We start from the raw sequence: 16,856 nt of genomic DNA, 5'->3' as shown, positions 1-16,856 counted from the left end.
GAATTTGTCTGCATTTTTGCTTTTCCATGTGTTGAAAAGGCAGAATTGATAGAGGAGGGGATTCCATTATTTCAGAGGAGAGAAAATCATCCAGGTTATTTACTAGAGATAAAAGGATTAAGGAGAGACTATAGATCAGCTAGCTAGTCCTTAATGGAGAGAGGGATATAAAGCAAAGAGAGAAAATAAGTAGAACTATATGTTGGTTTGTGTTCTTTTGACTATAGAAGTGAGCCAAGAACATAGTAATTCTCTGACAAAATAGAAAGTTTTAGGTTAAGGCTCAGGTCAAGACTGTACTTTATGGTAATAATATTAATAATATTATAATGAGCAAACGAAGGAAACATAAATTAGAGGTGGGGTCTGGTTCAGTGCTTTTGTTTGTTACTGGCCCTTGACAGATAACTATAAGCAATTGAGAATGAGCATTTAGAAAATTTGAGTAATTTTTTGGTCATTTGAATTTAATTAAAATATTGTGCTAGTATTTATGTATGTCTTTTAAAAAATTCATTTGCCTAGTAATTCATTTTTATTGTATTTTACAAAAGCCCATAACAGTTTGAGAAGCACTGGTCTAGGTAGCTTTACTTGGTTGAAGGTTTGGAGACACCTTCTGGAAGGGTTTGTAGGTAAAGAATAAGGTTATATGTTTGTGGGGGGCGGTTTTGGTTATGTTGAGTAGTGTTACCTAATGTCTGTACATTGGCGGGAGCCTCTGTTTTCCTGACAGTTTGTGTTTTCACTGGTTCTGGTGACTGATGTGAGAGTTTCAAAGAGAGGGTAGAATCAAGTGTGACTCCTGGGTTTCTGGACTGGGCCAATTGAATGACTCTTGATGCTACTCACTGAGATGTTAAATACAGAAGGAGCAGCAAGTCTTGGGAGAGAGTCAAAGAGTTCAGTTTGGGACAGTTTTTGAATGTGTACCTGGGACATCCAGATAGGGATGTCTTTAAGGAAGTAGTATTGATAGGGCAGGTATGACAGGAGGATGGGGGCAAGAGAACTGAAGGTTGGGGTGTGAGTGATTGAACTGATGAGTGGGGTAGAGCTTACCATAGGGTAGCAGTGAAGGTAGGAAAGGACTGAAAAGTGGAAGGATCTATTTCCTGATGAGGTTCAGGAACAGGTATGTTGGCTGTAAGCGGGTGTGTGGTTGGAGAGGGATATTTGACTTAAAATTTTCAGAGCTGGAGCAGTTTCGGGTGATGATAAGTTCCTGAGAATAGCCTGAAACCATTAATATATGTAATAAAGTCCTTGGTTTTGTTGTCTCTTGTATAATATTCATCTGATATGTTTTTCTAACCTTTAGGGGAAAAATGAATTTGGTTAGGAGCATACATACTTTATTGTATTTCATTCAGGCTAAAGATGTTGTTAAGAAAGGGAAAAAAATCCAATTAAACTAGGTAACATGCTTTCTTATAGTGATTGATTTCAAAAATGTTAAACTGTGAAAATATGCACCTTAGAATTGATGAAATACAGTATATATTATTGTATAGTGCACAGAACACAGAATGATACATTTATAACAAGACTTTTTAAAAACCTTTGTAGAATTACAGGCAATAAAAAAGACTTGAAGAGAATAAAAGGATAAAGTGATTACTTTGAAGCTATGAAAAGTGAGAATTCTTTAATTCCAAATTATGGTATATTTTCATCTTCAACAGGTTATTAAATATGAGTGTGAAATAAAATTTTATCTTTAATATTACTCTTTATAAATATGGTTATTTTCTTCAAACGTCTTAAAGTCACCAGAAATGCAGTTCATTTGTTTGTTTATTTAATATTCATTAATTAAATAGTAAATGTTTTCTGTTCTGGGTGCTGGAAATATATAGTGGGTAGCAGAATCTAATACATTTTCTGGTTTTATGAAGCTTCTAGTCTAGTGGTGGAAACAGATATTGATTAATTATGTTAATAAATGTGTAATTACATTATTGGATTTGGACTTAAAAAAAGACGTACTTGTGAATTGTTTACTTATTTGCTTATTAGCATGTTTGAAACTTGTTTTATTTCTTTACTTCATTTTAATTTTGGTGTGAAAAATCCATTTTTTATTAATATCTTTTAGTTTCTATATTTTAAAAAATTAATTAATTAATTAATTAACTTTTGGCTACATTAGGTCTTCGTTGCTGCACGCGGGCTTTCTCTAGTTGCGGCGAGTGGGGGCTACTCTTTGTTGTGGTGTGAGGGCTTCTCATTGCAGTGGCTTCTCTTGTTGCGGAGCACGGGCTCTAGGCATGTAGGCTTCAGTAGTTGTGGCACACACACTCGATAGTTGTGGCTCGCAGGCTCTAGAGCACAGGCTCAGTAGTTGTGGCGCACGGGCTTAGTTGCTCCATGGCATGTGGGATCTTCCCAGACCAGGGATCGAACCTGTGTCCCCTGCATTGGCAGGCGGATTCTTAACCACTGTGCCACCAGGGAAGTCATCTATTTTTGTTTTATACAGTTGGTTTAAACTACTAAGGAAAGGGACAGTGTAGGATGATACATATTAGTGTGTTCAGGGCACTTTAAAGCTTTTCATTAGAACTTCTGAAAACAGAGAGAAAAAATTTTTAATGGTAAGTTGTGGTTATTACTGAGTTTTAATTTTTTAATGCTATGTTTCTCTCCATTAGTTTGATTCTTAAAGGTTAATTTTCCCCTCACCTTGTTTATTTAACTTGGTTATTAGATGGATGTAAATACATACCTTGCATCAAAAATTTGTACTTGTTTTAAATGTAAATAGTTATTTTGACAGGTTTTTTGGCTTTAAAACTTTTTTTTTTTTAACTTTTAAGTCTAGTTATTTTAACAAGCACTTTTTTTTTAATTGAAGTATAGTTGACTTACAAAATATTAGTTTCAGGTGTACAATATAGTGATTCAATATTTTTATGTATTACACTTCATATAAAGATATTATAAAATACTGACTATATTCCCTGTACTGTACATTACATCCTTGTAACTTACTTATTTTATACCTAGTTGTTTGTACCTCTTAATGACTTTGAATCTTTAGACCACTCTGTTTTATTCGACACATTATTTGTGGAGCTTCTCTTTTTAGTGTGCTAGATTCTAAGGGATGTAATGGTGAGTAAAAACAAAATGACCCTCCCTTATGGAGTTTACAGTCCAGTGGAGGAGACAGACATTGAATAAATGGTCACATAAACACTAGATGTCATTCTCCAGTTGTGTACAGAGAACAGAGACAGTATGTGTGTGTGTGTGTGGTGTTACCTTGAGGAAGTGATGATTTTGCTGAGAGGTAAAGGTTAGGTGAGGGCTAATAAGTTAGCAGCAGGAGGAAAAGAGATATTGATTATTCAGAGTAAATGGCTTGTTTCAAAGGCCCTAGCACAATGAAGGAATTGTCAGCGTGGATAAGATTAATAACAAGGAGTAGGAGTGATGGAAAAGATGTTGGGAGGTAGCTGGGGATTCACCATGTCCACTATATTAAGGATTTTCTTCTCTGATGACTTAAGTATAAAGTTTTGAATGGAGACTTGGGGCAGGGAGGCAGATTAAAGTGTTTACAGGAGTTATTCAGTTGAGTTGCATTTTTAATGTTTTTTTTCATACTTTTGTTTTATTGTATTTTAAAAATTTTTTTGAGGTCTCATTAAATTTCTTTTTAAAATTTTTTATTGAAATATAGTTGATTTATAATGTGTTAAGTTTCACGTGTACAGAACAGTGATTCAGTTATACATACATATATACATGTATACATATATCTGTGTGTGTGTATATATATATATACTTTTTTAGATTCTTTTCCCTTATAGGTTATTACAGAATATTGAGTATAGTTCCCTGTGCTATACAGTAGGTCCTTGTTGGTTATCTGTTTTATGTATATGTTAACCTCAAACTCCTAATTTATCCCTCTCCCCCCACTTCCCCTTTGGTAATCATAAGTTTGTTTCCTATGTCTGTGGACCTTTTTTTTTTTTTTCAAGTTTCTGAAGACATTTATTTCCAACATAAAGGCAACATTTAACAGTTTGAAAATTCTTGGTCTAAAATTCACATAACTATAGCTTTGGTCTCACAATCCTTGGTTTTAGAAACTTTTTGCATTGCTCTATTATCTGTGGGTCTATTTTTGTTTTGTAAATAAGTTCATTTGTATCTTTTTTTTAAGATTCCACAAATAAGCAGTATCATATGATATTTGTCTTTCTCTGTCTGGCTTAACTTCACCTAGTATGATAATCTCTAGGTCCATCCATGTTGGTTGCTGCAAATGGCAATATTCTTTTTTTTACAGGTGAGTAACATTCCATTGTGTGTGTGTGTGTACACACACACACACACACACATATATATATATATATATATATATATATATATACATACATACATACATACTATACACTACATCTTCTTTATCCATTCATCTGTCGATGGACATTTAGGTTGTTTTCATGTCTTGGCTATTGTAAATAGTGCTGCAGTGAACATCGGGGTGCATGTAGATTTTCAAATTATGCTTTTCTCCAGATATATGCCCAGGAGTGGGATCGCAGGTTCATATGGTAACTCTGCTTTTAGTTTTTTAAGGAACCTCCATACTGTTCTCCATAGTGGCTGTACCAGTTTACATTTCCACCTGTAGTGTAGGAGGGTTCCTTATTCTCCACACCCTCTCTAGCATTTATTATTTGTAGACTTTTTGAGGATGGACATTCTGACCGGAATGAGGTGATACCTCATTGTAGTTGTGATTTGCATTTCTCAAATAATTAGCGATGTTGAGCATTTTTTCATGTGCCTGCAGTTATTTATCTGAGGTATATATTCTTTTCTTTGGTCTAAGTGTCAAACTGTTTTTGAATGTTGACAATGTTCTAAATAATCATCTTCCTACTTAATTATTCCCCCTTTCCCAAAGTATTTTGAACGTTTGAAATTCTGCAGAAATTATTTCTTGATCCAGATGTGTTACTCTTCAGCTGACTGCTTTTCAGGTTTCTTGAACCATACAGAACATTTTTTTAATGGTTTGCATGATTTAAAAAACTAAGAACTTTTAAAAAGTGGGAATTTCTCCGTACTTTTGCCATATGGCACCTATGGTTTTGGATAAACAACTCTGACTAGCTATGGGTATGTCTATACAGTGCTAGTTATATGTATTAACTATGGAAGAGAAATTCTTTATGAATTCATAATTTTCCTTTTTTCTTTTTCCTTTTGGTTTTCCTTACTTGATCATGTCATTGAGAAAGAAAAATAACAGTTTCCAGTGTTTAGGAAAAAATAAATAGAAATTAACATTCTAAAAATTACTTAATGGATTAACTGCTTTTGAAAACAAAACAGATACCCATTGTACTTAGTATATATCACTTTTATGGAAAATTTTGTTACGAAGATTTTGTTTTAAAAAACTAAATACCATGTTTGTTTATTTTAAAAGTTTTTTGAAGCAAATTATCCACATTTCCTTAATAGATTAGTTATTCATATAAGCTGAGTTAGCTTTTTTATGAACCAAAAAACTAGCCTTCATTCACTTTGAAGCAGAAATGCAGATGTATGACGTTCAGGATGTACTTTTCAAAGTAGTCTGTTAAAAATTAGTTACTGTTTAAATGACATTAAAAATAATAATGAAAGGGGAAAAAAATCAGAATCATGTTAGCATAAAGCAACTATTTTATTTTTCTGCCATTTCAGTCTAGTGCCTAGAGTAAAGTGGAATGAATGTGGGTTTTATAATCAAACCTGAGTGTGACTGTCAGTTCCTACTTTCTCGCTGTGTAACTGTGAAAAAGTAACACCGTGTCTTTGAACCTCAGTTTTCTCATGTAAAATGGGGATTGTAATACTGAAAGAATTATTTTCGAGTTTAAATAAACGATCATTCTGTGTCAGTGCATATAGACTGTTATTTTTAATGCTGCTTCATTGTTTTTCTTGTGAACTTAGATTTTTAATTTCTACATTTTTTAATTATAAATTTTTAAAAATTGTGGTAAAATGTTCATAACATAAAATTTGCCATTTTAACCATTTTTGAGTGTACAATTCAGTGATGTTAAGTACATTCACATGTTGTGCACCCATCACCAACATGCATCTCCAGAACTTTTTCATTTTCCCAAACTGAAACTCTGTACCTATTAAACTGTAACTTCCAATTCCTTCTTCCCCCAGCCCCTGTCAGCCACTGTTCTACTTTCTGTCTCTGAATTTGACTACTCTAGGTACCTCATATAAATGGAATCATACAATATTTGTCCTTTTGTGACTGGCTTATTTCATGCTTCATTATTTTTTAACTGCTGCACCATTGTCCACATTATGGAAGTACCAGAGTTTATTGAATTAGTACTTCCTATTTGTGGGCATTTATTTATTTATTTTTCCAGCTTTATTGAGATATAATTGACGTATAACATTGTCAACGTGATGATTTGATACATGTATGTATTGTGAAATGATTACCACAGTACGGTTAGTTAACACATCCATCACGTCACATAATTAACATTTTTTTGTGTGTGTTGAGAACATTTAAGATTATTCATTTAGCATCTTTCAAGCATACAATACAGTATTGTTAACTATAGTCACCATGCTTTATATTAGATACCAGAACTTAGTCATCTTGTGACTGGAAGTTTGTACCCTTTGACCAGCATCTCCCCATTTCCCCCACCCCAGCCCCTGGGGTCTACTCTCTGTAGCCACCAGTCTACTCTTTGTTTCTTTGAGTTTGGCTTTTTTAGATTCCACATGTAAGTGAGATCATACAATATTTGTCTTTCTTTGACTTATTTCACTTAGCATAATGTATGGGCATTATCATTTCTGACTTTTTTTTTTTTAACAGAGAATGTTGCTAATGGAATTCTTATACAGGTTTTTTTGTTTGTTTTTGGTACATGTCTGTGTATTTAAGAGATGCCTAGAAGTGTAATTACTAGGCCAATGGGTATATACACTTAGAATTCTGTCAGATACATCCAAATTCTCCTCCTCTATCTCTAAGGGGATAATAGTGTTTTAAATTTTTTATTTTTTGAATAATTTTAGATAGGTCATATATTGGAATAGGTAAAACATTTACATGGTTCAAAAAGAAAATTGATATAACATTGGGGTATACATTGAGAAATCTTGTTCCTACTCACATTCTGATTCCTCTGTCTTGCCTTTATAAGTGAGGCATTTATTAGTTTCTTGTGTTATTTTTTAGAGCAAGGCTTGGGGAATTTTTTCTTTAGTGGGCCAGATAGTAAACATTTTGCTCTGTTGCATGTTGTTCTTTGTGTCTGTGTGTGTTTGCAGCACTTCAAAAAGTGTAAAAATCATTCTTAGCTCTAAGGTCATACAAAAATAGGGCACAAGCCTTAGTTTGCTGATCTCTGTTCTAGAGTTTGTTCATACAATGCAGACACATGGAGATATATGTGTCATCTTCGTGAAAATACTTTTATCAGTCTTTTCCTTTGATTTCTTCTATTACCTTTATACTTAGAAAGTTCTTATCCTTCTCATAATCAGGTAAATATTCACAACTGTTTTCTTCTGGTTGATTTTCCATTATTTTTATTGAGATAGAAAATAGATACAGTAAAGTATAAAATGCACAAATCTGAAGTGCATAGCTGGATGCATTTGTACATGTATATACACTTGTGTAACGACCACATAGATCAGGATAGAGAACATTTCTGTCACCCTTCCCAGTCAGTTCGCCACTCACGGTAATCACTGTTCTGACTTATATCATCATTGATTAGTTTTGCTTATTCTTGAACTTCTTATAAATGTAATCGCACATTCTATATTCTTTTGTGCCTTCCCCCTTTCTCTTGCCATAATGTCTGTGAGATTCATCCCTATTGGGTATATCGATATTGATAATTTGTAGTTTTGTTAAGTTAGAAATTTGGATTTTATCTACTTCATGGGTAATATGCAGGATTATGTCACTTAGTTAACAGAGTTGATGCTCTATCAACTATGTATGAACACATTCTGAACAGATTTTAGTGGGAAGAAGTTTGGGGCAAAAAGAACTGCCAGGAAGTTTTTATAGTATTTCATGAAGGAAATAATGAGGACTGGATTTCAGAAAACTGTCAGTGGCAGTTGAAGGGAAAGCAAATTTGAGAGACTTTGTAAAGAAGGGATAGGCTTTTCTTACATCTCCCATAAACAGAAGTCTCTTCAAATAAAACTGTTTGCCAAAGATTCAGTACAGAATAGGGAAACAGCGACAATATTATGGGAAGCAAATTCTTTTAAAATTCATATACATGCAGTAACTTGTAACAGGTTTTCTATTTAGAAAAATGATTAATTTTTTCTCTAGGGTTTCGTGAGCCAGTATGACATGTTTTAGAAGCAATGTAACTTCCTATTGTTAAATTTTTAAAGCTTTGAACATGACGAGGCTATTGATTTCACTGAATCCTTAGCTTTTTAAAGCTGGCATTAGAAGTTTTGAAGTGATTTTTCAATAGGAAGCTAAGGTGTTTGTGTGTTATCTGAAGGACAGCACCTTTGGCTCTATCGTTGCACCTACTGTCAAGCTGTTTATAGATAAAACTTGTTAGTTTCTCAGCAGCTACTTAGAGATACGACCTTGTATACTGGAAACAAGAGTTCTGTTTTCTGAGGTATGGGACAGTTTTGTTCCCAATTTAGAAACATATAGGAGGTCCAGATTTATAGAACTGTTAATTATAAAGTATGTAATCATTTATACTTATAGGAAACAAAATTTCAAATACAATTTGATTATTTTCAGCTAAATTGGTATGTGTTTGCGTGTGCGTGTATTATGTTGATAGTGATGATGGGAGGATGGGGTATGTGGTGCCCTGTTCTTTCCAGAGTTCTGTTCTCCAGTTGCTTGTTAAAGGGATAAAATGTAGGGAACCTGGGATGACTGTACAGCCAGCATGTTTTTAAACTACCTCTTCAGGGTATGAACAGGCAGTTATGGCATGGCAAGCACTTCAGCATTAACATTATTAGCCTGTCTGAATTGTTTTGGCGTTTTATTTTGATTTCCAGAAGAAGGGAAGTGATTATTAAGTACCTAGTATGAATTAGGTACTATGGTCGATTCTTTCTAATATATTATTCTATTTAATCTTAACAATTCTGCAGGATTGGTGTTATCCCAGCTGTACAGATGAGGATACTGAGAGAGAAAGGCTAAGTAGTTTTGCTAGGGTACATAGCTAGTATACTGCGAATAGAGCCCATCCTATTCTCTCTTTCTTTATTTGGCTGAGCAGCGTGGCTTGCGGGATCTTGGTTCCCCCACCAGAGATCGAACCCGGCCCCAGCAGTGAAAGCGCCGAGTCCTAACCACTGGGCTGCCAGGGAACTCCCCCATCTTTCTTCTTTAAGTTCTTTTTTCTTTCCAGGTTTTCACCGTACCACATTGCTTTTGTACATTTTTAGATCTAAATGTTTAGGATCTATGGGACTTCCCTGGTCGTCTGGTGGTTAAGACTCTGCTTCCACTGCAAGGGCCGTGGGTTCGAATCCTGGTGGGGGAAGTGAGATCCTGCATGCCGCGCGGTGCGGCCAAAAAAAAAAAAAAAAAGCGTTTAGGATCTATATAGTAAGCATGTTCAAGATCCATGTATTTGTGTGTGTGTGTGTGAAAGAGAGAGAAAAAGAAAATTCAAGTGCTTGGTATACATTGTTTTTCAGAGACTACCTGCTCTGCACAGTAGTGACCTACAGGTATAACTGGAGACTTTTCTGAAGAGACAGGTGCTATATAGTGATTTTAAAAGAATTAGGTTATAGTTTTATTCTTTTGTTGCCAGGAAATATTTATTAAGTACTTACTATGTGCCAGGCTCTGTGCTAAGTGCTTTTTGTGAGGAATTTCATTCAGTTCTCAGAACAAGTCAGAAGTAGGTACAGAGAGGTTAGAACATCTGTCCAAGGTTACATAGCTGGTAGATGGTATAGTTGGGAGTAGTACTCAGTAAGGCAAGTCTGACTCCAAAACCTGCACCGTTAGCCTTTGTACAAGTGCTGACCAATAGAAATATAATGTGAGCTACGTATCTAATTAAAGTTTTTCTGATAGCCACATTAAAAAAAGTAAAAAGTGAAATTAACTTTAATAACATATATTTATTAACCTGTCAAAAATATTATTTCAGCATGTAGTCAATATGAAAAATTATTGATATATTTTTGGTGCCATGTCTTTGAAATCTGGTGTGTAATTTATACTTAGAGCACATCTCCGTTTGGACTAGCCACATTTCAAGTACTTTATAGCCTCATGTGGCTAGTGGCTACAGTATTAGATAGCTCAGCTCTACACTATATTCATAGAAAGAAATTTGAAGAGATACATCAAATTGTTGATAGGTTTTTGGGAGAATAGAATTGGGATGGAGAGAGAGGTGGGTGACTTTCCTTTTTAGATCCTTGGCTTTTTAAAAAGTGAACATGTATTATTCTGATTTTTAAAACATGAGGAATTTTCTTATTTAAATACCAATGTAAGGTATGCACAAATGATTCAAATAAAATTCTAAGGAGTTCTGTATTAAATTAAGGAGAAGATGGCTTTGGCTTAGAATGCAGTGATTCAGGAGTTGTCAGTGATCTTCTGCCATCTCTGTAAAATGTTTGATTTTTAAGCTGGGCTAATCAGGATAGTTCTGCCAGGATGATTTAGTTAAGAATTTTACTCTCAGGTAACTAAATTAGTGGGTTCTGTTGTTAAAGAAGTACTTCATTGAGAGCTCCCACACATTATATTTGTATGGTCTGTTCTGCCATAAAGATACTTGCGTTTCACAGGGAGATCAGCTCGGTGCTTTGTGGCCACCTAGAGGGGTGGGATAAGGAGGGGGGGAGGGAGACGCAAGAGGGAGGAGATACGGGGATATATGTATATGTATAGCTGATTCACTTTGTTATAAAGCAGAAACTAACACACCATTGTAAAGCAATTATACTCTAATAAAGATGATAGAAAAATAATTTATACAACATCTATACTGCATAATATTTTGCAGTCTTTAAAAATGTTAATGTAACTCTGTGGTCATTGAATGAAAATACAATCACCATATATTATTACATGCAAACATAAGACTGCGAAAGAACATTTATAATGTGATCTTATTTTTAGTAAAATACAAACACATAGAAGAAAATCTGCAAAAATATATGCAAAAATGCTAGCAATAGTTACATTTTGTTAGAGGGAATATAAGTAATTTTCGCTGCTTTTTTTTCTGCCTTTCTGTTACAAATGTTCTCAAACTAAATATATTCTGGCCAGGTATTGTTTTGTAATTAGAAAAATAACCTGTAAGACTGGTTTTATTTTGAAAGAAAAGAAAGATAATGTAGTTCTGAAAATTAATTTTGATTATTTTCAAAAATATTTTTCTCTGTTTGAATCTTTAGCAGACAAAAAAACCCCTGTAAGTAATTTAGAAGGAAAACAAAATGAAAGAATTTCATAAAGAGTAAAAATACCTAAGATTTTCCAGTTTTATTTTATTTTGTTTACATTATATACTAATTCCACATTCCATCACTCCCTTTTTCTTTCATGTTTTCCACAAATCCTACTGTCTCTGTCACCTTTAAGTTAATAAATTTTGGGTAAGAAAAAGTGCATTTCTAAGATACCTTACTGTTAATGTAGTGAAAGTGTGTGTGTGTGTGTGTGTGTGTGTGTGTGTGTGTGTGTGTTGTTGAGGGGAGAAGAGGGGGCTGTGGAGAAGGCAGGACTGCCTTTATACCTTTTTGTTCTAATAACAAACTAATTCCTTTTTGTGCAGGTATCTCTTCCCCCATTCCATGTATTCTTGGTAAGGGGATATTATCCAGCTTCCTCCTTCTACCCCGGGAGGCTGTGGGCGCTTTTTCTGTGCCCTTGCCAGGTAGAGCCAGGAATTGGCCACCTAACCTGAGCTGGACTTTGAACGATGAAAAGATTGAGTTAAGGTCGTTGAGAGCTCAGTATTTCATTTTATCTGGGTTTTTTCCCCCCAAGAGTAAGAATGATAATAGGAAAAGAAGCAGTCTTCTAAATAGATTCTTAACATTTTTATTGTCTTTACACCAGTTGTTTTAATATGCCCAGTGCAGTCATCTAAACAAAATTCCTTTGTTAATTTGTCAAAGCAAAGGGAAACCCTTGCTAGCCATGCCAGCCCATTGTTTGAGATATAATCACTAGCTATCTACTTGATATCAAAAAGTATTCCCTTAAAATAGATTGAATTATATACAATTTAGGTACAAAAACGTGTGCTTTAGAAAAAAATGAGTGTCATTCCATAGTCCACATAAAATTGTAAGTTAATTATGTGTTTATCCTCACCCCCTTTCCATCATCTCTAATAAGAAGGCAGTTTTGGTTTTATCAGATTTCTCTACCTTTTGATTATAAATGGCTAAACAGATGCTGTTACTTAAAAAAAAAATTCATTATGTTTAAAAACTTTAAATGATATATGGTTATTAGAAACAAAATAGGAAATAATTAAGATGTTCACAATAAAATTTCATGTTTGTCCCTTGTTTCCAGTCTTCAGAAGTAACTGCTTTTCTTTTCTTTAAAATCTGAAAGGATATATGCTTATTTTCTTCTCCTGATTACAGGGAGGAATTTAGTTTCTACTTGAATTTACTTTCCAATGTTTATTTTCCTTAAAAAAAGGAGTCTACTTCAGTAAGTAGAACATTTCCGTTTTGGGAATAATTGCTAATTGTAGTTCGATTTTGATGTCATATCTTTTTATTTTGAAAAATCTCTGCAGTTCTGTAATTCTTAGGAAGTGTGTCTGTCACCCCCCCCACACCCCAGGATGATTTTAAGCCCTTGACTGATTTTACTTCTCTTTTGGGCTTACCCCTCTCAAACTGGGCAGACAAGTTCTTACAGGATAGAATTAAGATTAATCTATGTCAATGATTTCTGTGCAGATGGTTAGACTTTTTGGTCAGGAAAAATAAAAACCTTATCCTTTCTCCTTTGTTATCAATGGCAGATGCATCTTCACTCTGTTTTGTATTAGTTACTCTGTACCTGTTTAAATTTCATAGGTCTAAATTGCTTAGTTAGAGCTTTAACAATAAGATTCCAGAGTGCTACTATAGTTTTGTTGCTTGTGTTTGCTAAAAAGGGATGAAGGTAACATTGATGGAAGAAATAGGTTTTAAGTTGCCTTTCTAGTTGTAACCCTCAAGGCACTAGACTTTATTGAACTGCTAAATGAGAAGGTAAAAAGGCTTTCATTTAATTGCCATCCCTCCTTTTAGTTGTTAGGTGTTTATATGTTTTGTAAATCACCTTTAATTACCATGGACATAAATTACTGTTTTTCAAGAGACCACCTCCCCCCTTCCTCATAAGCACGTCATTTAAGAGTTTAAAATGAGTCACGCATTTTTGCCTAAACACAAATTGCCAATATAAAGCTGTCTTTGATTGTATCCTAAAATAATGGAGTTTTTTTCCTTTGGGTCCTGTAATTTTCTTTTTCAGCAGTATTTATTAAATTAATCTAGTATTGGATTGCAGTAAACAATCTGACCAAAAAGCATATGTTTTCTTTGTTTCTTCGGTACAAATTCAATGGGTTAAATAATTATGCAGTGGTTCTCATCTACATATACAATGCATTCTAATAATCAACTTCTGTTTACTGTGGAAATAATGCAGCAGTAGGAAACAGTTCCTTCTAGTTTGCATTGTAATATTGTATGCATTGTAATATTGTATGCAGTAATCTACTAGCTGTTTACAATTTAATTGCTTGAAGGTATCCTCATATTCATGGTGGTCTTATATCTACTTTAGGTGCTTGAGGCATTCTCATTTTTTTTCTAGATTGTCTTTTCAGACATGTTTTAGAGGTCTCCTTTCCTGTCCTCTGCTCAAAATAGCAACTATATGGATTCTTTTTAAAACTCTTCTCTCACTAACGAGTTGAAATCACTCAGGGATGGAAGGGCAACTTCTAAGGTCCTGGAGAGTCTCTTGATCTTTTAAACATTAAATTTTGAACCACATTTTTCTTAGTTGTCAGAACATTGTCATTATGTTAAGTTAAAAATGTAAGTTTGAGACTGATTTGGTTTTGAAAACCAATGTATTCATTGTTATACTTGACTTGCATGAATGAAATCAGATGAGCACTTGTGTTTTATCACAGTGTGAGTCTTCAATTTCCTCATAACTTGTCCCTCTGCAGATTTGACATTGACACCCATAACCACCCATTGTGGGCCTGATACAGTTTTCCTGCATCAGTGACTTAAAATTTTGAGCTTACGGGTTGCCAGCCGAGGCAGTTGAGGGAAAGGCAGGGCTTCCTCTAAGGGCTGTAGGTTGTGTAGCAGCACTAGTCCTTTGGAACTGGAAGATTCCTCTTCTCTCCACTGGTGAGGTCAAGGTGTCTCCTCAGAACCCCCAGGCTGCCCGTGAACCTGGAATTATCTTGTCCAGGTCTGTGACGTCTCCTTCCTGGTGCATCTTCTCCTCCCACCCTAACCCTGTCTTTGCTGTCCTTGCTCCCAATGTAGGAGGGAGGAAGGAACGTTGCCTGACTGGCCTGGATTTGACTGACTCAATTCTTGCCATTGGGACCTAAAGAAGACCCCGTTGTTCCACCAGACGTTTAGATATTTTGCACATCACATAGGTAAAGAGTTGGGTCAGGTGAAGGTGATTTTGTTCCTCTTCCCCCTTCCCTGGGTTGAAAGGGACAACTGTGTCCACCTTCTCTTTAGGCCAGTTGTGAGGGTCTTCTCTTGTATGCCAGGGTGTCAGATGGGTAGAACTGAAACACTGGTTATACATTAATTTATAGCTTTCTGAGAATAGTGTTCTCCCTCACCCCGCAACTAAATTTATTGTTCACATGTTAATAAAGCTTTAGTGTGAAAATGTAAGGGATTGAATGTACTACACCCATTTTCCTAATTTGTTTTTTCCATCTTTGTATATTCAGATTGAATTCTGATTTGTGTATTATGAGTAAAATGGGAAAAAAACTAATTAAAATTATTTTGAATACAATTTTTAAAAACAATTGAAACAATGTTACATTAGGGGTTACAGTCAGACCAAGGGTTGATATTTTATTTTAAAGAACTGAGGAAAATAAAGCCCCATTAAGGAAATTTACTGCAGGTTATGATTTTAAATATAGAACCCCAGTCTTATTATAATCACCATTTAGATATGATCTGCTATTTATAAACTCATGGTTGTAGTAATAGGAAGGAATCAGCTGAGTAATAGGGAAAGGAATTTACTGAGTTAGGAGTAGGCACTTTACAGTGCTCTCATTTGATTCTCCCAAGAACCCTATGAGTTAGATCTTATTAACCCATTTTAGAAATGAGGAAACTGAGTCTCAGAGAGTTTAAGTAACTTTGGAAAATCACACGCTACTGAGTGGCAGAGTGAAGATTTTTAGCAAAACCCATACTTTAATTGCTACCCTATGTTTACTTCCTAAAGCTATTTTATTGCTTAAAATTATATCATAAAACATTTTTCTTGTTTTAGAATAGCTTTAATATTAATAATAATTTTTAATGAGAGGATAATATTGTCAGTGATCTATGATTTATCATTTCCTAGATACTGAATATGTTTTCAGTTATTCTGCTGATAGATAACTCTTCAGTGAGTGAATATTCATATGTCTTTTTGCCTTTATTGTATTATTTGCTTAAGAAATATTTATTGGAGAGAAATTAATGAATCAAAGGATACACTTCTTTTACATTTCATTTCTTGCTAGCCATTGCCATGTTGATTTTCAATAGGGTTTCTTGAATTTGCTTTTTGTAGAGATTACCATACCCCATTTAACCAACTGTAAATACCCGTTGTACAACGTATATTGGGAACAACTTAAAGTGTACATAAATCAGTGAAATAAGATTACATGGTAACTGTTTACCCTATGGAGAGTAAAGGGGAAAAGCTGAGTGACTTTGATAAGAAAACAGTTGGCGAAGCCCCAAGAGTGGGACTGTTCCTAGAGAACAGTTGTTGGAAGAGAATGGAGGAGCTTGAACGCACTGGAATTTACCAGGGGATTGGTTTGTACCTGGTTTGCTTTTCTTGGCAGGGTTTTGTGGTTAATCTCTGAGTTAAATTTGATGTAAATTAAGACCAGACTATAATTTGAATTTGAATTTTAATCCTTCTTTGTTATAATCCCTTTTTGTTCTTTTTGTCAGCCTTTCTTTGCTAACATTGTAATTCGTGGATGAGAATTTTAAAGTTTGCTTCATTTGATTTGAGAGGCATTAGGAGACTGGCATATTTTACTTGCAAATAGAAGATTTAAACTGAGTATTTACATAGAAGGATTATGTTATAAACGTCACTATGTTTTTTCACTAAATGACTTGTTAGGTAATATTTTATTAGGAAATCTAATGAAGGAAACAATGTTATTTCAGATGGTGTACTTAACCCTGGTGTCTGTGAAAATATATGTACATATTTATATATTGTATTTTCCTATCATTTTTGATAACTGCCCCATACCAGCTAAGGCAGAGTGGTAGCTAATCTTTACTGGACTGATGATGATATCCCTTGACAGTGGTGGAAGGAACTGTTCTGCCCAGCATTTTCCCATCATCTCCTTTCTTTCCCTTTACATGACATGAAGAATAACAAGTACTATTACCAGAAGCTTTATTTATTGAGGATTAATATGTTATAGGCAGTATCTGAAAGCTTTATTATTACATCTATTACCTCATTTAATTTTGCACAAGGTTTACTTGAAGTATGCACTACTATTCCCATTTTACGTACTAGAGAAACA

At 34.4% G+C, this 16,856-nt stretch overlaps 1 protein-coding gene across 1 annotated transcript in view; it reads left to right on the top strand.

Annotated features, from left to right (window-relative positions):
* The window catches only part of OLA1 (Obg like ATPase 1), a 172,205-nt gene that overhangs the window by 31,026 nt on the left and 124,323 nt on the right, over window positions 1–16,856 (top strand). The window lies entirely within an intron of this gene.

This window comes from Balaenoptera physalus (genome assembly GCF_965194825.1).
Source record: "Balaenoptera physalus genome assembly, chromosome: 6".
In the NCBI taxonomy this organism is placed as follows: domain Eukaryota; kingdom Metazoa; phylum Chordata; class Mammalia; order Artiodactyla; family Balaenopteridae; genus Balaenoptera; species Balaenoptera physalus.
The sequence above is the reverse complement of the archived record's forward strand: the minus strand, read 5'-3'. Positions and strand labels throughout refer to the sequence as shown.